The sequence below is a fragment of the Eutrigla gurnardus genome, assembly GCF_963514095.1.
Source record: "Eutrigla gurnardus genome assembly, chromosome: 14".
Taxonomy (NCBI): Eukaryota; Metazoa; Chordata; class Actinopteri; order Perciformes; family Triglidae; genus Eutrigla; species Eutrigla gurnardus.
Genome location: NC_139937.1, coordinates 6,835,187 through 6,847,523, shown reverse-complemented (window position 1 = coordinate 6,847,523; position 12,337 = coordinate 6,835,187). Strand labels below are relative to the sequence as shown.

The 12,337-nt window shown below is 40.2% G+C and overlaps 1 pseudogene across 4 annotated transcripts; it reads right to left on the bottom strand.

Annotated features, from left to right (window-relative positions):
- Nucleotides 1–126: 126 nt before the first annotated feature.
- On the bottom strand, nt 127–5,151 carry LOC311024514 (chemerin-like receptor 1 pseudogene; annotated as a pseudogene). Of its 4 annotated transcripts, none has more exons than XR_014599323.1 (3): nt 5,124–5,151; nt 3,037–4,807; nt 127–2,903 (listed from the first exon to the last, which is right to left on the bottom strand). The product of XR_014599323.1 is annotated as a chemerin-like receptor 1 pseudogene (transcript). The 4 variants fall into 4 exon arrangements; XR_014599324.1 differs by having other exon boundaries at nt 127–2,977; nt 3,655–4,807; XR_014599325.1 differs by having other exon boundaries at nt 127–2,412; nt 3,655–4,807.
- Between the last annotated feature and the right edge of the window lie 7,186 nt (nt 5,152–12,337).

Sequence of the window (12,337 nt, the reverse complement as noted above, 5' to 3'; positions counted from 1 at the left end):
ATGACGTTATGCCCACATACAAAAAAGAAATACACGCTACCCTACAGTAAAATGTCGCCCAACGCCACACATTTAACTTTTTATTTCACTTCAAGACCCATAGAAAACGAAGATTTTAACTGACCGTTTAATGCAGGGCTTTATTGAACGTCGATATGAATCTACAGAACATGTCTTTACTCCATCTAGTATAGCCTCAGATTATTTTTATTTGCAGGTGACTGAAATACATTTTTAATTCAACAGATTTTTATTAATTGTATTTTTCATAACATTGATAAATAAAAAAATATTGGATGACAAAGAAAATGTACAAACAGCATAACACAATCTTGTAAAAGGATACAGAAGAACAAATCGTTTAAAATACATTTACATCAAAACTATTCAGCTAATAAAATGTACACATTGATTATAAATGCTGCTTGAATTATCAGATTAATACATGATATAAAAGCTATTGATGGTCCCCTGAAAATGTGTACATACCGGTAATCACAAATCACTGAGGAGGTTCCCATATCCTGACTGGAGTATATATGTAAAACAGTTCTGTCAAGGAATATTATAAACCAATACGCTGTTTAGAATAAATGCACACAATAAATGTTAAGGCTATGGTCTACGATTTGGAATAAAAGAAATCCATTCAGTCAATCAGCCCTATCAGCATAGAATTTGACCAATGGGAGCCATTGCTCCGGAAGGGTGATTTTTTTAATGTAGACCATAGCTTTAAGTTTACGGTAGCATGCAGTGATAATGAAAATGACAAATACAATGTTTATCAAATAATATGGTAGATCTTTAGCAATCCAAATCAAAGGTCCTATTGACAACATTGATAACATCCAGCCACTAGATTTCGCACTTGCACTCCTCTGTCCATTGCATTCACTTCACAACACAGCTGTTGCTCGAAGCAACCCTTAATAGGTTGCCAGTTCATTGCACAACCTACTTGAAACTCCCTCAGCTGACTCCGACGATCAAACGCTGAACTAATGTTCACTCTGGTCTTGCTCCTCCTTTTGTCACTTAGCACTTGGGAGTGGTACCGAAATGTCACCTGCTTACCGTCAAACTTCTGTTTTTCCCACACTAACTGGCAACCCCAAAGAATCTTGACCCCTAACGCAGATATACCTATACACATATACATGATACCAACATCGTTATTCTATTGGCTCACATGCTAGAAGCCCCAGCCATACGTCACACAAGAGGTAAATAAAACATTAATTATGGACCAACAACATTTTTTAAAATGATTCATTCACAATGTTTTTCATGAGAAGTGATTCTTTCATTCTGCACCTTTTTAAAATCTCCGTGGATGTATTGTTTTTTAAAAAATATTAATTTTAAATAAAAATGTAAACAATATGACCTTTAATTTTGTTTCTCTATGTCATGGACATCCTTACTTCAGTATTAAGAAATAAGTTCTCATTGCTCCGACTTGCGTCTGCCAACTTTGTCTCAGTGTGAGAAGAGGGGCCGGGGGCGCTAAGTCAATATTCTATGATGGAATCTTATTGATAGGGCACCTACTATAGCCTGTTTGTCCTCTAAAATGTTATATAACATTAAGGGAGTGCAGAAATGATGGCTCAAAAACTATATCTGGCAGTGGTAAAGACAGTGGAAGGGGGCCAGAATCTGGAGACAGGAGCCCCCTTTTACACTGCCTTTTTGTTACTGGGGTATCATTCCTTTTTTTCCACAATGTCGTCATGGGAGTGGCAGATTTGACACTTTTATACCTCTTGTAGAGTCTTGAGCTGCTGTTTTAATTTCCCTTATCTAAAGTATTTTCCTTCCTGTCAACATCCTGTTTTACTCTAAATTTGTCCGATTTCTACAGAAATTTAGAAACACATGTGACGTACAAGGGATATCTTTAGTTTAAAAACTATTTATCAGTGTTGATGAGCACAAAACCTTTCCCCAAACATCACTGGACATAATTTGTTACAAACAAATCAAAAAAATACACAACAGTGTGGCACTGGTAATATAATAATGTTCATACAATTCACTCACGGTTCTAAACTTCTGTTTTTGTCAATTTAACAATGATGGAGGACGAGAATTAAGTTGTGAAATAAAACAGTCTAAACTATAAATGAACAAATGTATCATAGACGTTTCCCAATTTAGATCATCGGAATAAAATATCATCATGATCTAAAAGCTACTGACTTTGGCACAAAAAGCCTTCTCAAAATGTTGAAAGAAAATCATGGAAATATAATGAACTTGCCCAAAGGCCAGTGACTAATGAGGTACCCACTTTGATGACAAGAATACACTCATGATGGGGGGGGGGGGAAGTGGCTGGAGCTGATCACAGCTGTCATTGGGCGACAGCAGGGTTCACCCTGGACAGGTCGCCAGTCCATTGCAGTGCTGACATGGAGAGACAGACAACCATTCATGCTCATATTTCACACCTATAGGACATTTTAGAGTCATCAATGAACCTATCCCAACCCTGCATGACTTTGGACTGTGGGAAGAAGCCTGAGAACCCAGAGAGAACCCACGCTTACACGGGGAGAACATGCAAACTCTGCACAGAAGAAGGTCGAAAACAGTGAAGTCCAAATAATATTTGAATAATAGAAGCAAGAAGATTTACAACACTGTCATCAGCATGTATGTTCAGTCCTCATTTATAAAACAAACATCAAATCAAATATATTAGCATATAGCTTTTATAGACAGGTTATGTCACAATATTCAAACCCATTGTCTTACATATAAGTAGGCTACATTATAAAATGGTCCAGATAGAAACAACTTAGACTTGAAGTTGTTTGCATATTTTCTTTGTCACATACACAAAATTTCTTGCGAAAGTGACAGATGGAATATAATATAAAACTCTCTTCGTCAGACTGGCGTCCTGTCCAGGGTGTACCCTGCCTTCGCCCAATGACAGCTGGGATCGGCTCCAGCTCCCCCCACGACCCTGAATACAGGATAAGTGGTAGACAATGGATGGATGGATGGATGGCTCTCTTCGTCAACCAAATATTTTTGTTATTGTTTTTTTCTTGTGTTACACAAATTAAACCACAAACTCATGTAATATCTATTGTGAAATAACTTTTGGGTTTGTCCAGGAAATCCGCTTTTTGCTCGTTTACGGTACAGACTGAAGGAACTGCTGTTCACGGGCATCCAACAACAGAACTATGGTGCAATTTTCTGTATGATGAAAGTAATTTCACTAGCACCTTACTCAACATAGGTTTAGCTCACAAATGTTTGTTCCATCAGATCTCTTGCTGTAAAAGTAGAGGTGCTCTTTGAGACCTGATCTGTAGACAACCATATATAGAACTACATCACACTGAAATGCTTCTATGTCCTTGTATAGAGAAAACAAAAGCAAAAAATGTACATTTATATTTGAGTCAAGATTATTGATATGTACAGTATTTGTTTCTCCATGCCATGGACATCCTTATGACTATTGTCATACTGTTTACAATTTAATTGTCATGTGCTTTTATGTATACTTATATGTATAGCTGTTCAGTGTCGTCAAATCTTTAAGTTTACCTTTATTAATTTTGTTATCCTTGTTTTAGCTCTATGTCTATGTCTGTGTGGGGTGAAATTCCTTGTTGTGTTCACACTTACTTGAACATTAAAGCTGATTCTGATCCTTATACTTCAGTATTCGCAGCTGACTCATCATTGCTCCGACTGGTGTCCGCTGACTTTGTATAAGTAGTGGAGCCAGAAACCTCTTCCTTGAAGGCGGCTTCCATTGCACTCAGGATGGATTTGTGGACTGTATCCCTAAAATCTTGTCCCATGAACACGTACAGCAGGGGGTTCAGGCAACTGTTGAGAAAGGCCAGGCTGGTTGCGATAGGGACTCCAATTGTGGTGACATGGTTTAATTTTTCCCTTCCATAACCAGGCATGCTATTGACCATCTCTATTAAAGCCATGATGTGATAGGGAGCCCAGCACAGGAAAAAAGCAATGATAACTGCAGCGATGATCTTAAAGGGGCGACTTGACTGGCTGGCCAGGATGCGGTTTCCTCTGATACGATGGATTATCACAGCATAGCAGGAGACAATGACAGTGAAGGGGACAACAAATCCCAGGAGGAAGCGGGTGATGATTAGGGCCTGATGACGAAACTGCCGCAGCTGATTCAAAGCCGGTGTTTTATAGTCGTCAGAAAAAGCAAAGTTGTAGTAGCAGTTGATGATATCGTCATTATTATATGATGGCCCAGTGTCCCTGAAGATGAAGTATGGAGCACTGAGAATCAGAGCCAGCACCCAAACACCCAGACTCACACAGGACGCCCTGTGTACATGTCGGTAGTTCTGGGCCCAGACGGGCCACACCACGGACACACATCTGTCCATGCTGATCACCACCAGAATGAAGATGCTGGCAAAAATGTTCAGAAAGCTTATAGTGCTATTCAGTTTGCAGATGAACTTGCCAAAAGGCCAGTGGAAATCCATAGCGGTGTAGGTCACACTCAGGGGAAGAAACGCTGTGAAGAGGAAGTCGGCCACAGCGAGGTTGAGGAACCAAACCGTGTTAACGGTCTTCTTCATCTTGAACCCGGTCACCCAGATAACCACTCCATTCCCGAGCACACCCAGAACAAAGGCCAGGCAGTAAACTATGAGAGACACGATGTTGAGAGAATATCTTAACTCTGCATACTTGTCAATAAACATAGTGACATTATTTCCAGATCCATCTGTTGTATTGCTGTGATTGGAAAGGGTAGCGGCCATCTTCATCCGTGTCTTTGGACCTGCAATGGCAACATGAAGATATAATAGGAATATTTTTAAAGCAAAAGATATACATTTATAACACACACACACACACACACACACACACACACGCACACACGCACGCACACACACACACACACACACACACACACACACACACACACACACACACACACACACACACACACACACACACACACACACACACAAGCATATGTCAGTGTATGTTGCTTTCAATATTATTCTATGTGTCAATATGGTCATGTTTTCTTATAATATCCTTTTTGGAATAATTTCAGTAAAAATATAACATTATGAGAATAAAAAAGGTACCTTTCTCAAAGCTGTCCCGTTGGTTGAGGATGAGTCTGTGACAGAAGTAATTCATTTCAGACGTTAATATCTGTGGGTTGTGCAACACCAGTGGGGCAGGCTGAGGCGGAGCTACATGCAGGAGCACCCCCCCCCCCCCCCCCCCTTCCAAGTTATACTTAGGCCCTACATCTACATTCAATTATTCGTGCTTGACAATTGAAAAAGAAAATCCCATGTGCTGAAACAAAAAGGCATCTTCATTGATGTGAGCTCTTTCTGGCATGTAACTCAGTGTTACTATCAGGGCAGTTGTGCAGTTGTGCAAGTCCTGGGGCCCATTCCAGAAAGCAGGCTCAACCAACTCTGAGATGGGCAACTCTGAGTTTTCGCTTCCAGAACAGCAGTTCTGAATTAGTTCAATCAACTCTGAGTATGTAAACTCTGAGTTACGCTCGTGCCTGCTGACTCTACAAAGCCATCATCAATGGAGCTCCGATACTACGATTCACCATGGCAAGAGGAGATTATTAGATATAACTGCGTGTTTATGTAGAAAACAAGCTCATCCTTAGAAAGTGGAGCAATGTAACTGCAGCAAAGTAGAGACAGTTGGTGTGGCAGACATTCATGGCCAGACTTAATGCGTATAAGTGAATAAAACAGTCGCTCGATGTAAAGGTGATAAGTCTTTATTTTTATCAAGGTTTGTTGAAGCAAACCTGCCAGCGAGCAGGTTAGGTTCACACAGTATACTGTGTCTAGCAGGTAACATATATGTTACTATGGTAACTGACCTAAAGGTTGAGTTCCCTCTCTTTCTGGAACGGAAAACTCAGAGTATCCCTCTTCTCAGGGTTAACAAACACAGAGTTTCAGGAAAACTTGCTTTCTGGAACGGGCCCCAGGTCCATCCTGTTTTGTACTCAGACATTTTGAAAGACACCCATCCAGTGCAGTTGATCAATATACCTGGCTGTTAAAGTGGCTTAGAACATCCTTGTTTTCCTAATGTTTTACATTTTGTTCCCAGGTACTTGAGGTGATTGACACTAGAGCAGTCATATTATTGAGTGTAGGCATGGACAGATATAGTACTTCATGGGAAGAACAGAAAATATATACCATCACCATACACTAAATGTAATTATATCTGGCTACCATATACCATAACTGACAAGAGTTGACACAATGTACAATCATTCTAATTTACAGTTACAGTATGATTGCTAAATGACACAGCTGAAGCCACATGTGCAAAACTCTAACCACAGTCTGCATCGCTAACAGTCACATGAGCAAAACAGTTTACACTTGCAAAACTCACTCCAAACAACACAACAACACATATTTCAAAACAGGCTTGGTGCAGCGAAACACTTTGAATAATCGTCATGGAAACGCCACACACTGACAGGAAAAACACGAGCATCAAACACCAATACAGAAATGATAATGTTTGAATCTTTACAGTTTGAATCATTTGAATGACTTCACACAAATCAACATTTTCTTTCAAGAAAAGTGTGAAATTCTTTCACATTTTTATTTGACAGTTTTTTATGATCGCTATAGCAATTTTTTTTACAACAATTTTCCTAAATTCTTAACGCAAAAACACCTACAACACACAACTGGCAAAATAGTTAATTTCATGGTCAAAATCACACATTGTTCACCAATCTAGAGTTCTCAACGAGTCGACAAACGAGTCGACAAACCCGCGGATTCGGGCCGGGTTCGGGTCTAAAATATAAGCAAGTGACTCGGGTCGGGTCGGACCTCGGGTTTAATTTTTTCCGCTCAGTGAAAAAAAAAAAAAAAAAAGCATTAATCATCGCTGCTGTTCACCGTAAAGTCTGGCTGCTGCGTATAACGTGCATCATGGAGAGGGGCGGGGGCAGAGCTGACGCCGCTGCGTGCACGCCCTTTTAATCGAGCCACACTCCTATCTGTAATTATATTTTAGATATCCATAAAAGCATTTCTCCTAGTCAAAATTAAATTTTGACTAGTCAAAATTAAATTTTGACTAGGAGGAATGTTAAAGATATCCACGATACATTCTTACTAGTAAAAATTATATTTTAAGATATCTACAACTTTGAATGTACTAGTCAAAACTAAATTTAAGATATCTAAAAATCCATAAAAAGTATAAGTGGCCGTTTTATCATTTAATAGCTAGACTGGATATGTATTTCAGATATCTGTAATTCAATTCTTCCTAGTCAAAAAGAACATTTCATATATCCACAATGACATTCTTCCTATCCACAATTGTCATTTCAGATATCCACACTGGCATTCTTCCTAGGACAAATGACGTCACTTTTGCCATACAGGCGTCGGGCCGCGGGCCGGGTTCTGGCATATAGTCCATGTTGATGTGTCGGGTTACATCGGGTCCGGGCTTTAAAAGCCACGGGCCGGGTCGGGTCGTAATTTTCAGGCCCGTTGAGAACTCTACACCAATCTCCAACACTAATTGTAAAAATACAATACAGTAACAAGTCAAGCCTCAGTGGCAGCCTCTATTGACCCACAGTGAAGGAGTGTGAAGGCTCGTGGGATTATGGTTAAGGCTTGCATTTTTCGTTGTGAGGGATTTTGTGTTTTTGTGGTTCGTTTAGTTCAATTCAATTCTCACAGACACTAGTACAAGGTCCATAGCAGAGTATAAAAGTAAGACAACAAGACAAAACAAACAATCAAACATATAAGCATTCCAATGCCTCCTAAGCTTAGAGGAGTACCTCAAGGAGCTCTTAACTGGGTTCACTAGAGCTTCAATAATGCTATTTTGTGAGAGATCCAGGCGGCACATAAATTTGTACATTAAATTTCTTCTTCTACTTCTTTACACACCACAAGTGGGCTGTTACACAGATAGAAAACAGGGAAAGTCATTTTTCTATCCTCTCTGCTTCTAACTATCATGACATTGCTCTTTGTCTGTCAGGGTCGGAGGGCCTTGGCACTGGTGCCCCCCGTGGCACAGTGTGTGACTTCTCCCAGGGTGGATGGCCCCAATGACGGCGCTTCCTCAATTCTCAGTGCCTTGCCATGTCTCCCTATTGCCGGTATTGTGTTTGTGTGTGTGTGTGTGGGTGTGTGTGTGGAGGGTGGGAGGGGTTTACTTTATTGTTTTTATCTTTGTGTAAAGCACTTTGTGCTGCACACTTGGTGTATGAAAAGTGCCCTATAAATAAAGATTGATTTGATTTGATTTGATTTTTCGCATTCAATTTAATGTCATACTCAAGACCATATTGTGTGCATACCTTAAGTAGTTGCTGTAAGCCAGCACTGCATGGACTAACAATAGCCAGATCGTCTGCATACACGAGATGGTTAATGAGAGAGCTACCAACCAGGCAGCCAGTAGTACACAAACTCAGTTGAATTGACAAATCATTCATGTATACATTCAATAAGGCAGGGGATAATAATCCACCTTGACGGACACCATTAGATACATAGAATGGGGAGGATATTCCACAGCCCCATTTGACCCTCATTGTCTGGTGACTGTACCAGTATACTAGAATCCTGATAATGACCTTTGGTACCCCTCTCTGCAGTGATTTTAATAATCATTTTCCATGGTTGACTCTATCAAAAGCCTTAGAGGCATCTAAAAAACACATAAATACGGTCGAGTTCTGATCCACATATTTCGCAACCATTTCCTTTAAAGGAGTCATCACCAGGAAATCGCAATTTCTCTTGTTAAAACATGCATATCTGTGTTTGACCTCAGTTGAAACTTGCCTGAAAGGGTTTGAAAGTGGCGGCGTTTTTTCGCTTCTGCTCTTTTTCCGAACAGGAATAGCACACAAGGGTGTGCATTCCTAAAGCACGAGATTTTGATTCTGCGCCTTCGGTGACGTCACCGTGGCGGCTACTTGCATAAGCCCACCCCTCTTTCACCACCCAACCCCGCCCCGTCCGCTACCTGAAATCGCCGAAGCGCCGCCATTATGTTTTGGAGTCTGCATGCAGGCAAGCCCCCCCGGCTCTGTCCTTCCTGCGGCGAATCAACGCGCGCCTCATTACATATTATACAATGCACATCCGGACCAGTCAAAACCTCGCGCGTAATCTCGCGTGATAAAATCGCGGTACGAAAAAGGGTCAGAACAAGCTCAATGTTTGATTAAAATTTTTTTTTTTTTTTCTAATAAGTTTTACGAATTGATCCAAAGCGATCCAAGGGGGGCTGGATACGTATAAAACCAGGTTATGACTCCTTTAAAGCAAATATACACATATCCGTGCCATGTTTCCTTTTAAAGCCAAACTGATTATCTGATGTTAGTAGAAAGGTATCAAGCCTTGTAATGAGGACGCATTCCAAAACTTTGGATGGAATACTAGAAAGCGCTATTGGTCTGTAGTTGTCAATGCTATTCAGTTTCCCGGCTTTGTCTTTTAGGACTGGAACTAGCAATATGGAGAGAAGTGAATCAGGTAGCACCCCATGGATAAGGAGCCCAGTAAAGCACATTGATAATAAAGGACAGAGTTTCTGACTACCATACTTCAAGTGTTCTGCATAAATATGGTCCATGCCGCACGCCTTGTTATTATCGAACATTGAGATTGCATCTAAAATGTCATCAGGTCTAATTACAAGATTCTCATTTGGATCAATGTTATTTAACACAAAGGGTTCACTTTTAATACAGTTAAACAGTTCTTGATAATGTTCACGCCATTTCTCAGCTATTTTCTCAGTACCAGACACTCCCTCTATATCAGACGGGAGGGAGGTTTTACAGTTGTTTAACACTTTGACGTCCTTCCAGAAGTCATAGTAATTATTACTCTGCAGCTTTTTAGCAAGTGCATCAGCTCTCATAGTGTTTTCCTTCCTTTTAATAAAGCGAAGAGCATATTTAAATTTTGCATTTGTGGACTTTTTATTCACAAACAGTGGGCCTTGTCTAGGCCTACCTGATTCAGACCAAAGTTTAAAGGCTTCTCTGGCTGCAGTATGTAACACACCCACATGGTCATTCCAGCCAGGTTTTGCATTACAGTGTATTTTAATTCTCTGTGTAGTGAGATAAGAACTTGATGTAGTGAGGCTGTTGACAATGCTGTCATACAAGGAACATAATTCGAGACCATGGTTATAGTCCTCACAATTCATGTCCTGGCACAGCAATGCATTTTTAGGTAATTTAATCAAAACCAACAGCTTGTCAGTTGATGAAAAGTATTTGCGCTTTTCCTCCTCAGAGAGTTTTACCCAATCTAGCTTACTAACATTGTTTGCATCATCCTTTGGAGCCAACGCAGGGATATTATCAACTTTCAGTAACATAGATATGGGTATATGGTCAGAAATAGCCATGTCATACTTTATCACCATAACTATACAATAGAGGAATAAGCATCTGCTGTACACATTAGATGGTCAAGCCAAGAAGTAGTATGCCAGGCATCACTGACATATGTAAAACTACTGTTAGGCAACAACAGCTGACTAGTTAAAAACAATTTATTTTCATTACAGAACTCTATCAGATCTCTAGCAAATAGTGAATTATTGTCTGATAGATCAGCATTAAAATCCCAAATAATATACAAACATGTAGAATCATAGTCCTCAATAAATGAACGCAAGAAAGCTAATCTATTCATCCTCTGACTGGATGGATTCGTAGGGCATATAAATGTTTATGATAACCTCTTATCATCAAATTTAATCTCAAGGCCAATAGCCCAGTCCACATTCAATCTCATCACAGACACTAAAGGGTCATATGTCTTATTCCATAATATTGCAACACCCCCTGGTATTCTTCCTCGCATAATCTTTGTGCTGAGGTCTGTGGTGGACTCACCGGCACCGTGGAAGTCTTTATTCAGAACGTTTAGCTTATCCAGATCTTGTTTGGGAAGCCAAGTCTCTTGAAGACAGATGTCACTTCTAACAGCGAGTAAACATTGGTATTCCTTGCCTTATCCGCATCGCTATGTCCAATCCGCAGGTCTCGCGAATTATAAGAAGGGATCCTCATGAATGTTTTGGCGTTAATTCCGTTATGGCCCACTCACTGTTCGCAGAGCAGTTGGTCACGGTGGGTACCATCTTGGCATCGAAGCACCAAACCCTCTCGATTGACGTGCCTCGTAATAGCGCCGGACAAACGAGCCCGTGGGCCAGAGTTGGGGGTCCTCATTTTCACTACAATAAAGTTAAGTAGTTCATCTTCCACGATCACCTTGCCATCTTCAGTCTTATATATTTCGGGTGAGGTGCGGGAAAAAGCACTTAATGCCAGCTTCAGCCGCCACATGAAAATCTGTAAAATCTGTAAATGTTGATTTACAGGATGGTGACCATGACTAAGACCTGTGTGAAGAGTTTGGTAGCATCCGGGCAGATAGAGAGTCCAGGGTCCTGCAGGTACGACAAAGACTCACACCTGAACTCAATGCTCCTCCTCAGACAACTCCGCCTCCAGACCTGCACTTCACAACATACCACTACCATCATTATCTAACTACAGGGCTTACTTACAAAGTGGACTCTTTCCCACATTTAGAGCCGTTAAGTAACGGAATCCACTTTGACGGTTTCTCGTTGATTGAACAATTCCCCTAATTCACTCACAGTTGTAGTTACCTGCTTTTGTTCCTTTGAGCAGCAGCGTATTGTGCCATGAATGTCTTTGTTTTGAGATCATATCAAAGAATAACTTTAGAGCTGATCATGACTTACAAAATACTCTGCATACACAATTACCACTATGTTGTGAAAGGATACAGATGGATGTTAAATGTTTTTTATGTAGTTTCTTCATGTACGAAGAGAGTAACAATGTGAAATTAATTGTAATCATAAATACTATTTCACTGATAACATTAACAGGTACAGCATTTGTGTTTCTCAGAACAACAGGTCAGTATGTAAACACTGCTGATAATTAGTGACTTTGACAAATGACTGATGATCTACCCACTTCCTGACTACTTGACTGGAATACCTTTAATATTGCAAACAGTTCTACAAATATGTTTGCAAAGGCTTATTAAAGGCTACAAATCAATCAGTGTGTGCAGGATTTTTTCCTCTCAAGTTTTGCTGTTCTTGATCTGATCTGTGTACGTGATGTCCTTTTCTGTATATATACATACACGAAAAATAGATTTCAGGCACAGTGTTTTGCGAAGTCATGTGGTGATTACGACATTACGAAAGGAAACAAATTGGTCCAAAT